At 38.1% G+C, this 20760-nt stretch overlaps 1 protein-coding gene across 9 annotated transcripts in view; it reads right to left on the bottom strand.

The window, feature by feature from the left end:
* The window catches only part of Samuel (SAM-motif ubiquitously expressed punctatedly localized protein), a 151218-nt gene extending 131131 nt beyond the window's left edge, over positions 1–20087 (bottom strand). For 3 of the 9 annotated variants that reach the window (XM_067769055.1, XM_067769053.1, XM_067769054.1), the window contains exon 1: positions 19497–20081. The gene's annotated coding sequence lies outside the window, so the exon portion shown is untranslated. Of the gene's footprint in view, positions 1–19496 lie in introns of all 9 variants that reach the window. The other 6 variants (XM_067769057.1, XM_067769056.1, XM_067769058.1 and 3 more) reach the window with 6 other exon arrangements.
* Positions 20088–20760: the final 673 nt, after the last annotated feature.

Raw genomic sequence — 20760 nt, 5'->3', positions numbered from 1 at the left:
CCCGAAAACCATGCAGAAAGTATTTCCCAAAAAAGTCCCGAAATGCCGCTGATAATTTTTTTAAAATTGTTTAGATCTCGATCTGCCAGATGCCAAAAATTATTAATTTAGTAGAAAATTATTCGAGTTATAACAATTTATAGATTTTGCATCAGAGGGGAAAGGGGGGAGGGGGCGGAGGCTGTAACTGCTCACTTTTAAGCCCTAGGCTATTGGCTATACGTATGCGTGTTTCATCCGAATCCGTCCAGCCGTTCTTGCGTGATTGAGTTACAAAAACAAACGTCTGGACATCCAAACTTTCGAATTTATAATATTAACTAGAAGACCCGGCAGACGTTGTCCTGCCTAAATTTGGCCTATCTGCATACATTTTAATAAGCCTTTTCCGTCTGACTCTGCTCCCCCCCCCCCCCCTCTTCACTTTTTCCTAATCCTTTTATTCACTCCTCCCTCCGTCTTTTTCGCTTCATCTATCTCCATCTCCGTCTCATTCTATCTCTTTCTCAATCTCCTTCTCTCTTTTCTCTTCTCTCAATTTCTTCTTATTCTTCTGCATCCCTTATTGCCTGTCCCAGAGGGTGGTATGTATTTTATTCCAGTCCCAGTCCCAGTCGCACTCCGAGTCACAGTCCCAGTCCTAGTCCTAATCCCAGTGCCAGTCCGTCCCTGGATAATATATTACTCTGTACTAAAGCACTCATCAACAGCTTTCATTTGATATTCATATTGTATAAACACTGTCTAGGCATGCACTGGCCCACGTTTTGGCCTATATCTCGAGACCCTAGTCACCCAGGTGTATGAAAATTACCCTCTACTAAAGCACTCATCAACAGCTTTCATTTGTTATCCATATTCTATAAACACATTCTAGGGGTACTCGGGTTACCGTTTCGGCCTATATCTCGAGACCCTGTACGTCGATCGCAACCAAACCTATGTAGTAACCACCGCGTGAGGTTTACGCAATTTGTGTGAAAGTTTGAACAAAATTGACCGACGCATCTCTTCATACACCGACGACCAGCTAACACACATTTTAGCCTTTCTTTTTTTTATATATATAGATTTTTATTTTTCTTTCTTCACTATAATATTAAAACGAAATGCAGATTTTCGTTGCTTTTGAAATTCGGCTTAAAAATTGCACATGGAAAAACTAAAGACTCTCCTGAATTAAAAAAAAAAATGTCATAGTACCTCTAAATCGCGGGCCCCCTCAGAAGATGGAAAGGGTAGTGTGAACGTAGGATGCGATTTGGGACATTGAAGGAAAGTTGATCGAGCAGATTCACGCAATCAATTAAGCCATTAACAATGTCGAAAATGAACATTATCGAATGGATTGTGCACCTACTAGAGAGAGATTTCAAGTTTATGAGCAAACACCGTGCAGTATAGGATAGAAAGGGATCGACGAAATAAAGTGGATAGAGAGCAAAGCGAGTAAAGCTATGCTGTACACGCTCGATTCTGTCCGAATGAGAACTATATAATGGGTTCCAGATAATTGAAGAGTACTCCAACTTAGACCGGGCAAGACAAGTAAAAAGGGATTTTCTTGTATAGGGATCTTTAAAGTCTTTCGCATAACGCTTCAAAAAAGCCCAAATTCGAAAAGGCCTTACGGATAACTGTATTCACATGACTGACAAAGGTAAAACCAGAGTCAAATAGAACGCCTAGATCAGAAAATACCTCAACTGAGGACAGTTGAGTGTTAAGAATCGAGTAAGTTGAATTTATGCGATTACGCGTACGCGACAAGGTTAAGTGAAAGCATTTTTTATGTTAAGCAACAGATTGTTTTTGAGACTCCAATCAGTAAGATTGTTGAGTTAATTTTGAAGCCGAAGCGCGTCAGCCACGCAGGTAACTCTAGAATACAATTTCAGGTCATCAGCATAGAGAAGAAATTGCGAGTGATTAAAGCAGGACCGGATATCATTGATAAACAAAACAAAAAGAAGCGGGCCTAGAATACTACCCCGCGGTACTCCGGAGGTTACCACAAACGAGTAAGACGCAGTACCATCGACTTCTACAAACGTTATTCTGTTCGTGAAATAGGATCGCAACCACAGAAGAAAGACTGAATGGAAACCAAGGAACTCAAGCTTGTGTAATAAAATATCATGAGAGACTGTATCGAAGGCTTTAGAGAAATCGGTGTAAATGGTATCCACCTGAGATCCACTCTTAAAGGCCGACAAACAGTACTCTGAAAAAAACCGCAAGATTGGTTACGGTGGAACGGCCACAGACAAAACCATGTTGGTTGGGATCAATAATTTCTTTAACTGCGAAGAATAACTTATCTCTTACAACCTTTTCAAAAAGTTTTGAGAAGGTGGTTAATTTTGAGATTGGACGGTAATTTCTGACATCATTCTTGTTACCAGATTTGTGGATGGGTGTAATAGAGCTCACCTTCCATTTGTCGATGAAAATACCGGAGGAAAGGGAAAGGTTAATTATCTGAGATAAAGGGACAGCTAGGGATGAGCAGCATTTCTTAAGGAAAAAAGAGGTGAGGCCATCGGAATCATTTTTATAAGACAGTTTTAAAGCAGAGATACCATTCTGTATATCCAAGTCAGTGATGCAAAGTGCTCCAAAATCAACGCAATGTGAACCAAGATAATCACCGTAATAATTATAAATGCCAACGCCAGCATCATTTACAAAATTGGACTTGAAAAAATCAGCGAAGAGAGTTACGCTGTCATGCAGAGAAGAGGAGGAAAGACCATCCAGAGTCATACAGCTAGGAATATTCGAGCTTCCTTTCTTAGAACGGATAAAGTTCCAGAATGCTTTGGGATTGGACTTTAACTCATCCTCGTACCGAGATATATAATTGTTATAGAGAGTTTTATCAAGTTCATTGAATTCTTTACTAAGGCTGATATACTTTTCTCTGAAGCTAAAATCGTTTGTGGACATGAAAAGTTTATAATATTTATTTCGTTTGTTCTTCAGTCTTTTAAGCCTTCTCGTATACCAAGGTAACTTATGTCTCCGAGGAGGGATCAGATTTAGGTTAGAGTTTAAGACCAAGTAAATTTGTTCAAGAAACATCTCATAGCACTCAGCAACATCACGCGAAAGAAAAATAGAGCTCCAATCAATTTCGTTGAAGATTGCATTTAAAGAACCGTAATCAGCATTTCTGAAGTTTAAAGACTGGGAATCGAATATGTAGATTGCAGGAAATGTACAAAACTGAAGGGATAAAAAGAGCGGCACATGGTGCATATCAGGTTTACAGATAGGGAAATTACACTCTTGTAACTGAAAGATCAGGTGCTCATCAATGAATAACAGGTCAAGGAAATTACCAAGCATGTTGGGAATATAATTAATTTGGGATAGATTAATGCTGGAAAGACTATCTAGAACATGGATCTCATGTGGAAGGCTAGCATTAGAGGCAGTTAAGACACCGTTCATAAGCAGGTCAGACCAAACGATCTTGTTTAAGTTAAAATCACTCAGTATGCAGAAGTGGTCATCTTCATGGTTTTCATAGATACGTAAAATGTTATTGATATGTAGTGCATATAAGTGTTCAGAACTGTTAGGCGGAATGTAAGATACGCATATAAACAAGCTACCAAAGGTGCCGAAGATGCGGATACACAGTTGATCTAAAAGCGAATCTGCGTTTCCAAGAGCGACGACTGACGACCTTAACGCACGTTTTACCGCAATTAAGATACCCCCACCCCTACTACAGCCTGTTTTTTTCGCATCCCTATCCTTACGATAAATATGAAAAATATTCAGATCAAAAAACTCTGCATCAAAAAAGTCACTAGTTAACCATGTTTCAACTAGCACAAAAACATCGAACTCACACCGAGACGTGAATAAAAATACTTCTTTAGCCTTAGTACGCATTCGAGAGATATTTTGGTAATAAATTTTAAGAAGCTTAAGATTATCAATATTATTATAATCAGAAAGACAAGGAGTATTAACTACGCTGTTATTTAAGTCGGTCACTTCAGTTCCTTGGGACGTTACGAAATGGCTGGACGTTTATCCCAGTTGGCCATAGGTTGGGATCTAAAAGCAGACTGTAGAATTCGGGAGACACGCCCAGTTTAAAATTAATCTTCCGTAGACTCTGAAGCGGGGTGTCCTTCTTAACTAATTTGTAGCAAGAAATAAATTGATCATCGATACCAGAGTGCTTCTTTACATAATCAACAATCATATCTTCAGACACCGATGGTTTAAACGAAGACAGATGCACCCATTTTCTAATTACGGCTACTTCTAGCTCTGTTGAAGCATTTCGACCAACCACACGATTATTAAAATTGACACCATTAATGTGACGCGCAGTAATATGATTATTTTGCTTACCGTCAGACTGTTGAGGTGCTTTGGTGGTATGCAAATTAACAACAGTTGCCTCTTCTATATTATTAGAATGTTGAGAGATCGGAGTCAAGGTAGAAGCGCCAGTGAGAAGATCGGCCGCAGAGTTATCAGAAATATACGGCACATTAGGAAGAGTATGTGATGCAGATGCCGACACCGAGGCACTTGCAATAGATCGACGTTGGCAGCAGCAATAGACGAGAAAGTGGAAGGCGATAATGGCATAGAAGCATTGCAAGCAGACATGTTATTGTTTTTGTTTGGGGGTGGATTTTTAAAAGTTTTTAAATTTGCTTCAAATTAGGCTGGTCTTTATCTTATTTTTAGTATTTACCTATCCCGAAATGAAGCAAACTGCTAGCAGTCGAGCAACCGAACACAGCTTAGAAAGCCGGATCCATCGCCTTCACTCTCTCATTCATGATGATTCCAAACATGTTTCAGTCAGTTAATTTGGCACTGAATTCATTATTCGTAAATTTTAAGTAAAGGAATTTTTAATGAGTTTTTGGCCTTTAACTGTATTATTATAAGCACAAATTGTGAAAAAAAGCTTCAAAATGTCAAAAAGCTGTCGTGGAGCTGGTCAGAGCCCCTTGAGTGAATGTAACGTAAAAAATTCATGATAGTGAAACCATCTGCGTCAATGAATTTTTATTGGATTTGTACGTTATTCCGCTTTGTTTTTGTTTTATTTGTATTATAAATATATCTATTCTATAAATCTTATAAAATAAAGTCGCTAAATGCCATGTATGCGCATAACTTCACACAGAATACTCCGATTTTAAAACGGTTTTTTGCATTTGAAAGCTTAGCTACGTGAGATGGTACAGTTAATATAATTTGAATATATATATTATAGGGGCATGGCAAATTGCCAAAATGTAGCAAAAAATCATAAAATTTTTGTTTACACAGCTATAACTCATAAACGGATGGTTGGATTTCAAAAATTCTACTTTTCAGTAAAACTTTGAAATATTTACCTTCGATCTGCATCAAAAAAAATACTTGATTCCTTTCTTATATCAGCCAAATTGTTTAACAAAAGTAACATTTTTATCAAAAAATTCGTATGTGTGTTTGATCGCTGTGAACTGTCCGCGCTAATTGCTTTTGAGTATAAAGCAAAGTCGCTTTTCTGTCCCTATGTCCCTTTGAATGCTTAAACCTTTAAAAATACGCAACTGATTTTGATGCGCTTTTTTTAATAGATAAAGAGTGATAGAAGAGGAAGTAACGGATGAACATATTGGGCTGAGAATTGGTGGAAGGGTAGCTTAGAACCAGGAGACAGGCATAGGCTAATTTTTATCTCGTTCTGGATAGGATCTTGAGATCAAAACGTGGACGTAGGTAATCCTGGGATATGTTTGTACAATATGAGTACTTTGATACGGGGTATTTTTCGTACCCGCGGGTAACTAGGGTCTCGAGATATAAACGAAAACGTGGACGCGGGTACCCCTAGAATGTGTTTATAGAATATGGATAACGAATGAAAGCTGTTGATGAGTGCTTTAGTACAGGGCAGTTTTCATACCTATTGGTGACTAGGGTCTCGAGGTTGAGGCCAAAACGTGGACCCGGGTACCCCTAGAAAGTGTTTATACAATATGGATAACAAATGAAAGCTGTTGATGAGTGCTTTAGTACAGGGTAGTTTTCATACCTATTTGTGAAGGGTCTCGAGATAAACGTGCATCAGGGTAACACTAGGATGTGTTTTTACATTATGGGTACTAAATTGAAGCTGTTGATGAGTGCTTTAGTACAGAGTAATTTTTATACCGCTGGGTGACTAGGGTCTCAAGATATGGGCAAAACCTGGACCCGGATACCCCTAGAATGTGTGTGTAATACGGATATCAAATGAAAGTTGTTGCTGAGAGCTTTAAAGTAATTTTCATTGTGATATTCGATTTAGTTGCATTAACCTGGCAAAACCGATGTGTGCATGCGAAGCCGAAATAAAGCCATGAATTAATAATACCCACATAACTATTTACATACGTCTTATTCGATTTGCCTGGCAATAAGGGATGAAGAAGAATGGGAAAAACTTTATGCAGGGAGGAGCGAATAAAAGGATTAAGAGAAAGTTAGGAGGGGGGGGGGGGGGCAGAGCTAGACGGAAAAAGCTTATTAAAATGTATGGAGATAGACCAAATTGAGGGCAGAACAACGTCTGACGGGTCTGCTAGTCTATATATATAAAAAGAAGTGTACATTTTGATTGTCACTCCATAACTCGAGAACAGATAGAAAGATTACCATGACATTTTTAGGATAACTTAATAGGAACCCGGAGAGTGTTTGTGAAAAGTTTTTTTTTCGGGAAGTGGACCAGGGACCGATTTATTCTAAACTGTCGTATATATGGCTCAATTTGCCTGGCATTTGGTATGTAGGTAGCGTTATATCTAGAATAAAATGTCGGATAATTTTTCTTCCGGGAAGTGGACCAGGATACATATTGGTGACTAGGGTCTCGAGAAATAGGACAAAAAGTGGACCCGGGCGCCCCTAGAATGTGTTTATACAATATGGATATCAAATGAAAGCTGCTGATGAGTGCTTTAGTACAGGGTAGTTTTCATACCTATCGGTGACTAGGGTCTCGAGATATAGGCCAGAACGTGGACCCGGGCACCCCTAGAATGTGTTTATACAATATGGAAATGAAAACTGTTGATGAGTGCTTTAGTACAGGGTAGCTTTCATACCTATTGGTGACTAGGGTCCCGAGATATAGGCCAAAACGTGGACCCGGGCACCCCTAGAATGTGCTTATACAATATGGATATCAAATGAAAGCTGTTGATGAGTGCTTTAGTACAGGGTAGTTTTCATACCTATCGGTGACTAGGGTCTCGAGATATAGGCCAGAACGTGGACCCGGGCACCCCTAGAATGTGTTTATACAATATGGAAATGAAAACTGTTGATGAGTGCTTTAGTACAGGGTAGATTTCATACCTATTGGTGACTAGGGTCTCGCGATATAGGCCAAAACGTAGACCCGGGCACCCTAGAATGTGTGTGTATTTTGGATATCAAATGAAAGCTGTTGCTGAGAGCTTTTAGGTAATTTTCATTGTGATATTCGATTTAGTCGCATCAACCTGGCAAAACTGATAAATATGCATGCGAAGCCGAAATAAAGAGATGAATTAATAATACCTACATACCTATTTACATACGTCCTATTCGATTTGCCTGAATTTGGTATATAAATTTGCCTATATTAGTATTTCCGATGCTTTTTTCCGGGAAGTAGGCCAGAGACGAACTGGGACTGGGATTAGGACTGCGACTGAGACTGAGACTCGGAGTGGGGCTGGGACTGAGACTCGGAATGGGACTGGAACAAAATACATACCACCCTCTGGGACTGGCAATAAGATATGAAGAAGAATGAGAAAAACTTGAGAGAAGAGAAAAGAGAGAAGGAGACTGAGAAAGAGATAGAATGAGACGAAGATGGAGATAGATGAAGCGAAAAATACGAAGGGAGGAGTGAATACAAATATTAGGAAAAAGTGTAGAGGGGCGAGGGAGAGTTAGACTGAAAAAGCTAGCAGATATACAAATTTAGGACAGAACAACGCCTGCCGGGTCTGCTAGTCTATAATATAAAAATAAGTCGGGTTTTCCTTCCTGACGCTATAACTCCAGAACGCACTAACCGATTTCCACGGTTTTGCATTCGTTGGAAAGGTCCCGGGTTCCGTGAGGTTTATAGCAAAAAAAATTCATGATCCACGCACAGGGTCTCGAGATATAGGCCAAAACGTGCACCCGGGTACCCCTAGAATGTGTTTATAGAATATGGATATCAAATGAAAGCTGTTGATTAGTGCTTTAGTAGAAGGTAATTTTTATACGCCTGGGTGACTAGGGTCTCGAGATATAGGCCAAAACGTGGACCCGGGTACCCCTGGAATGTGTTTATAGAATATGGATACCAAATGAAAGCTGTTGATGAGTGCTTTAGTATAGGATAATTTTCATACCCCTGGGTGACTAGGGTCTTGAGATATAGGCCAAAACGTGGACCCGGGTACCCCTAGAATGTGTTTATAGAATATGGATAACAAATGAAAGCCGTTGATGAGTGCTTTAGTAGAGGGTAATTTTCATACCCCTGGGTGACTAGGGTCTCGAGATATAGGCCAAAAAGTGGATCAGGGTAACACTAGGATGTGTTTTCACATTATGGGTATCAAATTGAAGCTGTTGACGTGCGCTTTAGTACAGAGTAAGTTTTACACCGCTGGCCAAAAGATGGACCCGGATACCCCTAGAATGTGTGTGTATTATGGATATCAAATGGAAGCTGTTGATGAGAGCTTTAAAATCATTTTTATTTTTTTATTCGATTTATTCGCATCAACCTGGCAAAACTGATAAATATGCATGCGAAGCCGAAATAAAGACATGAATTAATAATACCCATATACCTATTTACATACGTCCTATTCGATTTGCCTGAAATTTGGTATATAAATTTGCCTATATTAGTATTTACGATGCTTTTTTCCGGGAAGTAGACCAGAGACGGACTGGGACTGGGATTAGGACTAGGAATGGGACTGAGACTGAGACTCGGAGTGGGACTGGGACTGAGACTCGGAATGGGACTGGAACAAAATACATACCACCCTCTGGGACTGGCAATAAGAGATGAAGAAGAATGAGAAAAACTTGAGAGAAGAGTAAAGAGAGAAGAGATAGAATGAGACGAAGATGGAGATAGATGAAACGAAAAATACGGAGGGAGGAGTGAATACAAAGATCAGGAAAAAGTATAGAGGGGCAAGGGCAGAGTTAGATGGAAAAAGCTTCTTAAAATGTATGCAGTAGACCAAATTTAGGGCAGAACAACGTCTTCCGGGTCTGCTAGTTAGTTTATATGTTTTAAAATTATTTCTGTTCAGTCTTTTTTGCTTTTGTAATAAAGAAAAAAATTATAGACACGTAAAAATAACCTGATAACCACGTCTTCGTGGATACCCTAATCCTGTTCACGTACATATATGTAAATATATGTAAAATGTAGACCCGTGTAAATAGGAAAAAAATGTTTACATATTAAATTTTTTTTTTACTTTTTTCATCACTCTAGCAAATTCATTATCAGTGCAATCTTTTTTTTTTAATAATTCTCGAAGGGCAGAATATTAGTCTCTTATAGTGTGGTATATATTGTATATCTTCAGAATTAAAAATAATCACTTTATTTTATCCAACACCAACCAATTACACTCAAACATATCCGCACCCCAAAAGAAACGGCTACCGGTGCGTATACGTAACAGTTGTGTTTTGTTATTTGGGACACAAGAGTTAACTACATACATTTATAAGTGTATGAAACAAACAAAGTTGGCTTCTGAGAATTAATTAAATTCACATTTACATATACAGTCCGATTCTAAATATTCCCTCGGAATTTTGCTCTCGCTGATTTTTTTATTAAAATTAAAAATTCCTTCAATTCTTTTCTCCTAGGGAGAACAATAATTGGGGATTAGGAATTTCGAATTTTCGAAGTCAGCAGTTTTGTCAATTGAAATTTCGTTGCGCACTTCTTATTTTGTTTAAAAAATTGTTGCGAATTGTTGTTTAATTATTGTTGCGAATTTATTTGAAATTAAGAAATAAAGTATAAACAATGAACAGTATTGCATTTCATATGGTATTGACTGAAATGAGCTATGAATTGGTGCCACAGTAACATCAACAGAGGAGCATAAGAAGAAGAAGACAGCGGGATAACACAAATCCGCTGGAGTTGCGTGCTTCCCTTCACCAAAGCAATTTTCTGGTGGCCAAGTCGAGTCGAATTCGTCTTTCGTTATATGCCAAAATTTATTTAAGCCTTCTTAAAAAATTCTTGCGCAATTTCTGAATGGCTACATCAAATATACCAAGAGCTATTGTGGTAGAATGTACATATTTTTTTGTTTAAGAACCAATTTATATTAACTATTTTGATGCATTCCCTTTAATTTAACAAGTGAAAAACTTCTAAGAAATGGCAGAGAAATCTCCCTCTAACCCAAATTCATAATACCTACTTTTCTCTCATAACCGGTTTCCGCTTTTTCAAACATTGTTCAGAATAAGAGGAAAGGGAGAAGTGAAAAACTCACAAGGAATTTTTATTTAGAATACGAGGAATGGGAGAAGGGAAAAAACTCGCATTTTTGTTTAGAATTGGGTTGATAGCGTTTTTGCTGTATTAACTAAACCTTGCACAATTTTCAGAACGATATCTCAATTTAAAAATTGTGTGAAATAAATTTAAAAAAGTCACGTTTCAAAGTTTTCCAACCCCTGTTTATTAACTTTTATCTCCAAAAAAGTATCAGGTATCAGAGTCATTAGTACAAACTAAATGTATATATGCTTTATACATTTAAGTTCTTCTGACCATATTAACATCCGAAAAATAGAAAAGTTAGAGGTTTAGTGGATTTACCCATACATCACGTACCGTTGGAAGCACAGAAATGTCTAATTTTTATATTTGCTAAGGTATAGGCCAATATATGCCACATCCTATGAAAAAGGGGGTTTTGGCATCTAACTCTGGAATCATAGTACACAGTTTTTGTATACTCGACTAAATCTATATATGATTTGCTGTTGTTTCTTATATAAAATTGTAATAAAACAATACGATTCAGCAAAGTACATATGTTCTATACCAAGTGTGCGCAGTAAACAATATTAAATAATTTTTTGTTTATTTTTAAAAGTTTCCAAAGGGACTTCATGAGAAAAAGGAATATAGCAAAGAAAAAATGCTGAGTATTAATAAAAAAGCGGTTTCATAAATTTAGTTTTTTAGTGAATTTTTCTGTTGGCCCCTCTTACGGTTGTATTTAATACGAAATATAATTCAATGTAATGTTCACAAAAGCCATATTTTGAAAAACACCACTTAAGACTTAAAGAAACCTTGTGAATTGCCTAAATGTAACACAAAACAATACTATATACATATGCATGAACATACTTAGTACGTTGGCACAAGTTTCGAAAGATATTTCGATGCAAGAACATTCGTACCGTTCATAATGGCCGAGCCACAACCAACTTTTTCATACAGATACTTTCAATGCAAACTTAGGTATGCCAGTAACATCGCCACAATCGCGCAAAATGTTGCGCTTATAAATATAAAGTAACTTCAGACATAGCAATTGATGTTTATTTCGCCTTGCCCATTCACATACAAAATTTCGCGGAGCACTGTTATTAGCATTCTCACCATACAAGGTATGGTAAAATTGCAGGTTTTAACTGGCGGCCGCCGTGGTGTGATGATAGCCTGCTCCGCCTAACACACCGGAGATCCTGGGTTCCCGCCACGGGTAAAGCAACATCAAAAATTTTAGAAACAAGTTTTTTTCAATTAGAAACAAAACTTTTCTTATCGGGGTCGCCACTCGGCAGTGTTTGGCAAGCACTCCTAGTGTATTTATGCCATGAAAATCTCTCAGTGAAAACTTATCTGCCTTGCAGATGCTGTTCGGAGGCAGCACGACTCAAAGTGGAAGAGAAGCTCGGCCTTATATCTTTTCGAATGTAAATTCACCTTACATTTATTTTTTTTAACTGCGACAAAGTTTAGAAAGGTACCAACGTGGGAAAAGCAATTTCACTTGCAAAGTGTGAAAACAACCATTATGCTCGGTTTTTCAGTGCGAATTTAAATTCCAATTAAAGTTGACTAGAGTTTAATCATGCCATTCGGCCGCTTAAACTGAGAGGAACAGCAAAATTTTATGTTATCGAAAAAAGTGGCAACGTTAAACTCTAGTAAACTTCAACTAGAGTTTAAACTCGCACTGAAAAATCTGGCATTAGCTAAAGAAAATTTCGGATTATTCTTCTTATGATTTGCTTGCAAGAAAAGTTAGAAGTTGGCTAATTTTTCATGACAGATGGCACCAGTGTCGCTCGATCTGCCGTTCTCCATAAAAATACGTGCAATCTACTCAGCATGCATAATATTGCCTTAAGCGAATTGATATGAAAAACTGTTTATGTGACAGGGCCTTAACACTCGTTCATGAGATCATTATGCCTTAACTCGAGTTAAGCTTTACTTGTCAACAAAAGTTCCGATTCGGAGTTTCGGAGCGAAGGTTCAAGTAACAAAAATGTTACTATCAGCTTTTCTCTATTGGCCGAATAAACAAAGATGGTATTATATTTACTTCTATGAAATTATATTCAAGATATGATTAAGTAAACATATAATGGGTTGATAGACATGCACTGTACTTTAATATTGTGGTGCGTACATCCTTTTTACATTAACGACGCTTAAATGAGTTTCTAATGCGTTTTCAAGAGTAATGATTCGAAAGCGTTTGGGGCTAGAAAATCCTTTCTTGTACGAAATATACTAAGGAGTGTTTATTAAACCACTGCCAGAAGATGACCCGGATAGAAAACTATTTTCTTGAGTATTTTGTTTGTTTCTTTTTGTGTTGAATATTGGGTCTTCAGTATGGTAAGCGCACTCACTACCTCCATACCATGACAGCATTGAACATACTCAAAAGATTAAAAGTGCTAATTTTTCAAAACTCTCCTACTCATTTTAATACTCAATCAATTTTCAGATTTATATGATGTCTCCCAAGCCTATAGGCGCGATAATGCATTATTTTAAAATCGGATATGGAAAAAATTTGATAATTTCATAAAAAAGGGATAAAATTCAAAATATTAATAACAAATTGCACAGTTAATAAGTTAGTTAGTAAAATCGTGTCCAAAAAAAAATATTAGACATCCAGAAAGTTAATAAATTCAACAATTTAAATATTTATAGGTTATGGATATGGCGATAAACAAAAACTATTTGGTTGGCTACGGTATGGTTATGGCTAGAGCGTTATGGTATGGCACCATTGACAAATTACATTAATTTCCATAATATTGGTTGGCTCAGGTGTTTATGTGGCTATGGATAAGGCAAGTTTGCAAGGCCCTTTAAACCCGTCACAGTAAAACGACGTCGAATCCAGACGTAACAGTCACATGTTTAAATACCTTCTAATGGCTAATGGGATATACTAATTTAAAACTCCTTTTATGCTTATTAAGAGAAACTTCATACATAAAAAAATAATTTACATCTGGGATCAATGGTAAAACAAACTTTATCAATTTTCTCGAAATAAGTTTACATCATAATGCTTAATTGTGTGTGGACCTCCACCAGTGTCGTCAGTATAGCCTGGCAGTAAAGTTCTGTTTGCTAAGGCTGACAACAATTAGCTCCGGATATTGTATTTATTTTATTATTGTCAGTTTCTTTAACTCTTTATCCAGATAATAACTTTGACTATTTTCTTTTTCGATTATTTTTAAATGGTTTTATATTTACTGTTTTTTCTTTTCATTGTTACATGCATCGCACTACAAATGCAAATGCATAAGGGGAGTAAATTTAAAAAAAACCATATGTGGAGAATTAATATAAAAACAAAGATGAAATGAATTATGATTAAATAAATATTCAAGGGTGTTTTCACCACGTTTCAGTTTTCCCTTATTCTGACAAGTTCGGCATGCATATTTTAGATGGTTGTCTATAATACATAACTTTCTTTGAATTCTACTACGATCGGAGTAGAGTTTACTATAAGTTAGGATATGTAGTAACTATATAAGCCGCTAACAGTAATTTTTAGATTTTAAAAAGATTAACGTAATTTTGTATTCCCCAAAGAAAACATTTTGCAGAAAACAAATTTTGTATTGGTTTTGGAAATTTGTATGAAAAATTAAGGAATAAAAAATTTATTTATTTTGTAATACAAGTAAATACTGGCAAATAGAGCTGGCGAAAAAGTAACGTTATGCTATTGACATCACCTTTATTATGGCATTATGATACAAACAAGCAAACTATTTTGAAAATAGACCCCACCAAATGAATAAAAGCCAAAACACATTTGACTTTTGTGCTGTTTCGGCGTTCGCGTACCGTTGACATAACGCTCGTTGAAACTTGACTTGCTTCAACGAACAAAAAAGCAAACAATTTAAATTTTGCAATGTTGAAAAACTAAAATTAATAAATTTATTATTTGAATATAAGACTATTATTAAAAAATTTCAAGATATGACAATAATAGATTGACAAAGCAAGAAGTTTTTGAATTTCCTTTATGTTGCCTTGGCGTTGCCTTTGAGTTGATAATACAAAAATTAAGGTCCGAACATATTCGAACATATTTGTCCCTTTGGAATAACGCACGTATAAAATTAGCCTTGCTCACTGAACACGAGAAAATTCAATTTTCGATCTGAATGCGGATTGGCAAGTTTTTGAGTTCTGTTCGTGTTGCTTTTGTCTTGCCTATGTATTGATGGAGGGTGGAGCCGTGTGCAGAAGTCCACGAAAGTGGGGAAAGCTTCTGACCGCTATTCACATGGGAATGGCCAGAGCGATTCTTTTGCATGCGGTTCAAGCAGATCACTACTTCCGGTCGCTTGCGGCCAAGTATCCTCTGGGTAGCCAACTGAACATCCATTTAGTTGTGAGCCAATGCGAGAAGGCAACCTGGTTAGGCCCCTCTGACATACTCAGTTAAAGGGCTTGCTGGGGGAGCTTTCAATGGCCACCAAGAGGTGCGGTTGCAAGCGGGCGTCTGTCTTGAATCAAACGGCCCGCTTTATAAACGTGCAAATAATACTTTCATCCCCGATCAGCGGGTTGGGCGCTCGGCTTGGGACCCGTCTCGTCAAACCACAGTCCAATGGAAGCAACAACAAGCCTTAAATAAGAAGGCAACCTTCAACTGATGAAGACCATGGCAAACGTTTAAAGGACAATAAGTTGAGGCATGCACCTGGAACGTCCTTTCCCTAAATAGGATTAGTGCAGATACCTGGCTAGTTGATGTCCTCGTCAATATCCGACATCACCGCCATCCAAGAAATGCGTTGGACGAAACAAGGACTGGCGTTCACGCCTGTGGATAAACGACTCGCTACTATCCGAATAAAAGCAAAACTTTTTAATACATCATTCATCCATGCACCGACATAGGAGAAAGAGGATGAGGTGAAAGACACTTTCTACGAACGTTTAGAACGCACATAAGAGCGCTGCCCCCGCCATGATATAAAAGTCGTGCTTAGCGACTTTAACGCCAGGGGAAAAGAAGGTGTTTTCGAAAAGTTCAGCCTACACAATGAAAATTCTCCTAATGGATTGAGGCTGATTGACTTTGCGGCACGAAGTTCATGAATCAATGCATGCCTCCAGTGTTTTAGATGTGCGCACGATCTGATCTCGTCGCAGCCAAAATACGCGCCCGCATCTGCGCGGATAAAACCAAGGAACAAAAAACACAAGGGCAGCGAGGAAAGGCTGCAATCGCAAGAGGCTGCCAATGGTTTCGCAACTAGACTCTCACACCTGCTCTCTGAGAGCACAAGTCAACCCGAAGGTATGCAGGAGCAGTGGTTACCGGCGACCACAGAAAAACAACTGGTACGATAAAGGATTCCGCGTTACAACCGAAAGAAAAGACGCTGCCTACAGGGCTATGTAAGAAGCGAGCGCAAGAAGAGAAGTGTGAGAACGCTACCGTGAATTGAAAACGGAAGCGAGACGCCTTTTCAAGAAGAAAAAAGCAGAGGCAGAAAGGCGTGAGTCCGAGGAGCTTGAGCTGCTATCCACCAGGAATGACGCTCGGAAATTTTACCAAACAATTCGTTGACAGACGGAAGCTTTTAAGTCCGGTGCGAAACCTTGTAAGAACAAAAATGGCGACACCGATGTCCAGAGAGTACTTAGATTATTGAGGGAACACTTCTCTGCTCTCCTCAATGGAGACAGCTATTTAGCGCACAGGGATGATGAACGCGATCCCACAATCGATGATGGTGGAATAAATGCCCCCCCCCCCCCCCCCCCCCCCCCCCCCACCGATCGATTGGACCTGACCAGTGCGGGTTCAGACCAGGTAGATCTACCTTCGACCAGATTTTCACAATGCCCCAAATCTTGGAAAAACCCAGCGAATAAAGAATCGACACACATCACCTCTTCGTCGATTTTAAAGCCGCCTCGACAGCAAGAAAGGAAGCTGTCTATATGGCGCTTTGTCTGAATTTGGTTTCACCGTAAAACTAATACGGCTGTGCAAAATGACGTTGAGAAGCACCAACAGCTCAGTCATAATTGGGAAGGGTTTCTCCGAGCCGTCCGAAACTAGACGAGGTTTCAGACAGGGTGACCCCCTATCATCCGATTTCTTTAATTTGATGCTGCAGAAAATTATACCAGCTGCATAACTTAACCGCTCTGGAACAATATTCTATAAAAGCGTGCAATTACTGGCGTATACTGATGATATTGATATCATCGGCTTTGGAACACCCACGCCATAAGTTCTGCTTACTTCAAACTGGACAAAGACGCGGAAAGATGGGATTGATGGTGAATTAAGTACCTGATGTCATGAACCAAAGAGTCATCTCATATTCGCTGTGGCAACCACACTACTGTTGGTAGCTATAATTTCGAAATAATAAAAGACTCCGATTATTTGGGTACCAGCATTAACACTAACAACAATATCAGCTCTGAAATCCAACGAAGAATTACTCTTGCCAATAAATGCTACTGTGGACTAGGTAGGCAATTGAAACATAAAATCATGCTGTACAAGTCACTTATCGTACCCGTCCTGCTATTTGGTGCAGAAGCATGGACCATGACAACATCAGGTGAAGCGGCTCTGGAAGTGTTCGAGAGAAAAGTTCTTCGAAAGATTTATGGACATCTACGCGTTGGCGAAAACTGAAGAGGATTTAGTGATGAGCTGTACGAGCTTTACGTAGACATCAAAATAGTCCAGCGAATTAAAACGCATCCATGTTTTTTATCAGAACCAGCCCAGTGGCAAAATGATTTAAAATCCCTTAACAGAGCGAAGAAGGGACTGGCGCACCTTTTTGGACGGCCATAACCGTTTAAACTGTTTAGCGCCAATTAAGTAAGTAATGGATTGAAAACAGACTCTGCAGCGAATCCGACTAGTTCAGAACTAGCTCAGATTATTTGGGTACCAGCATTAACACTAACAACAATATCAGCTCTGAAATCCAACGAAGAATTACTCTTGCCAATAAATGCTACTGTGGACTAGGTAGGCAATTGAAACATAAAATCATGCTGTACAAGTCACTTATCGTACCCGTCCTGCTATTTGGTGCAGAAGCATGGACCATGACAACATCAGGTGAAGCGGCTCTGGAAGTGTTCGAGAGAAAAGTTCTTCGAAAGATTTATGGACATCTACGCGTTGGCGAGAACCGAAGAGGATTTAGTGATGAGCTGTACGAGCTTTACGTAGACATCAAAATAGTCCAGCGAATTAAAACGCATCCATGTTTTTTATCAGAACCAGCCCAGTGGCAAAATGATTTAAAATCCCTTGACAGAGCGAAGAAGGGACTGGCGCACCTTTTTGGACGGCCATAACCGTTTAAACTGTTAAGCGCCAATTAAGTAAGTAATGGATTGAAAACAGACTCTGCAGCGAATCCGACTAGTTCAGAACTAGCTCAGAGCTCTCCCATTAAGAAACTGTAAGAAACAGTACTAGCTCTAATTCTGTCCCCTCACAGTGCTTTCAACTGACACTTTTAATATTGTGATATCCTTAGAAATGGCAATTGTCCCTATATCTGAATGAGTTCTAGGTTCAGGCCTAGCATGTTCCGAAATACTTGAAGCATTTCAGTAATTAATTTAAATTTATATAGCCCGGCCTAAGCGCTCTTGGTACAAGTGTGTTTACCAAGTATCCCGCTCATTTCGGAAGCAGTCATTAAACCTCTAGTGCGAAACAGGTGCTTTGCGATACTTTCTTTCATTTTCGCTGCAGGATGAATTTAGGGAGTGTTTTGCAATTTTTTTGCCACTTGATGATTTATTACTGGAGCTCATTCTAGTTTTCCTCCTAGATTTTGACATTATTCAAACATTGCAGCCAAATATTTCCCTAATTTTTCCTATGAATCGTTAACTCAGAAAGAAATGCTAAAATCCACAAAAAATGATGACTTTACTTTTACAGGGAATTATCCCTGGCGTGACTTGTTAAGCAATGGCTTAAAGCACCAAACCGGTTATTGACTAATTAATGAATTATTGAGGAAGTCGTTCTTTTTGAAGCCTCGTTTCGTTCCTTGCCTCACGTGGAAACTCTTGTTCACGTTGCCAAAAGGTGCTTTGCAGTCGACAAAAAGCCGCACTGATAAGGTGCGATCAGTTCCTTAACTGTGCAAGTCAGTACATATTTCGCTATAAAGAATCTTATACGCGACACTTGTGGTTTGCATTAGAGTTGCTACCTACATATGCAATATTTACGAAGTCTTCATATTCATGTTTGAACAGCTCGGTGGGTAGTTTGCCATGACCCGACGCTTTGTTATTTCTTAACCGGGATATTGTCATTTTAACTTTATCATAGTCACCTGGCTGAACGTATAATTCGCCATCGATGATTGGGGTATAAGTTTCGGCATTTCCTTCGCTATATAGCAATGATGGGAAGTGCTCACTTCAAAACTTAAGCAAATTCAACGTTTTCTTCGACTTTCCCAGAGAAGCTTTTATAGCAGAATAACACAGAGCTTGCCAAAATAATGATGGCGTACAGGGACTACCTCATACATATCTAATATGATATTAAAATAATCTGATACCGAAGCACTGCACACATCTCTAATACTATTAACACGAAAACCGTACCTATTTACATTAATGTTTATACAAAGAGTGAGAATCTTAAACCAACAATAACGACTCGGATATTTCATTTATCAGTCTTATCAAATTACGCTATCGTAGTTTTTTAAGTCCGTTTTTTTGTTTATACTTGGCTTATTATTTACGAACACACATATGTAGTATCTACCGACGTCTCCCCAAATAAAAACTGGTCAGTGTGAATGTCAGCATGCATCGATGTATGTATGTATGTATGTTTATATGTGTATCCATACATTTGTATCTTTGTATGCATATTCATGATACTTACTTCCCTTCCGGCGCAATCTTTTGAAAGCAAAGCATCACATTTAGTTAATATTTTATTGCAAAATAATAATTGCCATGCTTCTTTATATCTTCATACACCTAGTCTGCTCTTTAAAAGGCATAAATACGTTATTATTTACTAATTTTTTTAATATTATTGTATTTTTATTGCAACTTTTTTTTTCGGTTTTATCACAAAACACTTGTTCTCTCAGGGCGAAAATATACGAAATGTTTAATTTTCATTTGCATGTCGATTATTTTATTTTTCAATACTTTGTTGTACCATTGCTTAAACAAAGCCCTAAAAAATGACAGCCAACTCAATCCAAGCCCAGCCCAGCTCAGCTAGGTAGAAAGTCTGTTTGAGTTGTTGATTGACATGAATTGTCATATTCTGCCCCCACGATTTATGATATATTTGTATAAGTACTTGCGTATAAATACATATATATTGTCGATTGCAGATGAGAGTGTATATATTCTTATATATCACACCTACATACAGAAATTCATTAAGTGCTCACTTCAATAATATGTTTTGACTCTACGCGCACTCTAACTACAAAACGAACTTCTCGCGAAAGCGTTGCAAAACCAACTGATTGTTAAAAACAGGCGCGAGAATTTCCTTTGCTCCCATTGTCAAAATGATCGTAAAACCCCTCCTCTTTACTAGCCGATATCAATGAATACAAATAATATATTATATTATCTCAAACGTTTTAGCGCTCTATTATTGTTATCGACGCAATAAATTGCTCCACTCATACTGTTCTTTCTCTTATATTATAAGTGTACATTTGTATGTAGTATAATATGGAGTCCACATATGAATATTATCGAGTCTATGTTGTTGAGAACGAATTTAAGGGAGCATTAGCAAAGCACAAGAATTGCTCTGATTCCCATGTTAATAAAGGTCTTTTGAAATTCAACTCTTTTGCTTTGCTCCAATACACTGTACAACAAAAATTAAGAAAGAAACGCCAATGATGCAAGCGGATATATAATAGCGTTTTCTTTTCTGGCAAAAGTGTTACGGTTTTTGTACGCCGCGTAAGGGTTGTAAATATGTATATTTTGTTCTATTCTAAAAAGCAGGCAACGCCTTTACCGGGTATTTCGTTCTTTTGTAAAAATTGTTGCCTGCTCGCAACGCAGAAGCGTTACACTTTTACCCTGCATAAAATGGCGGTGTGGCAGTGCAACTCTGCTAAACCAGCTGATCGTGACAATTTATTTTCGTAACTTCACATATTTTT

This window comes from Eurosta solidaginis, chromosome 2, assembly GCF_040869045.1.
Source record: "Eurosta solidaginis isolate ZX-2024a chromosome 2, ASM4086904v1, whole genome shotgun sequence".
Lineage (NCBI taxonomy): Eukaryota > Metazoa > Arthropoda > Insecta > Diptera > Tephritidae > Eurosta > Eurosta solidaginis.
The sequence above is the reverse complement of the archived record's forward strand: the minus strand, read 5'-3'. Positions and strand labels throughout refer to the sequence as shown.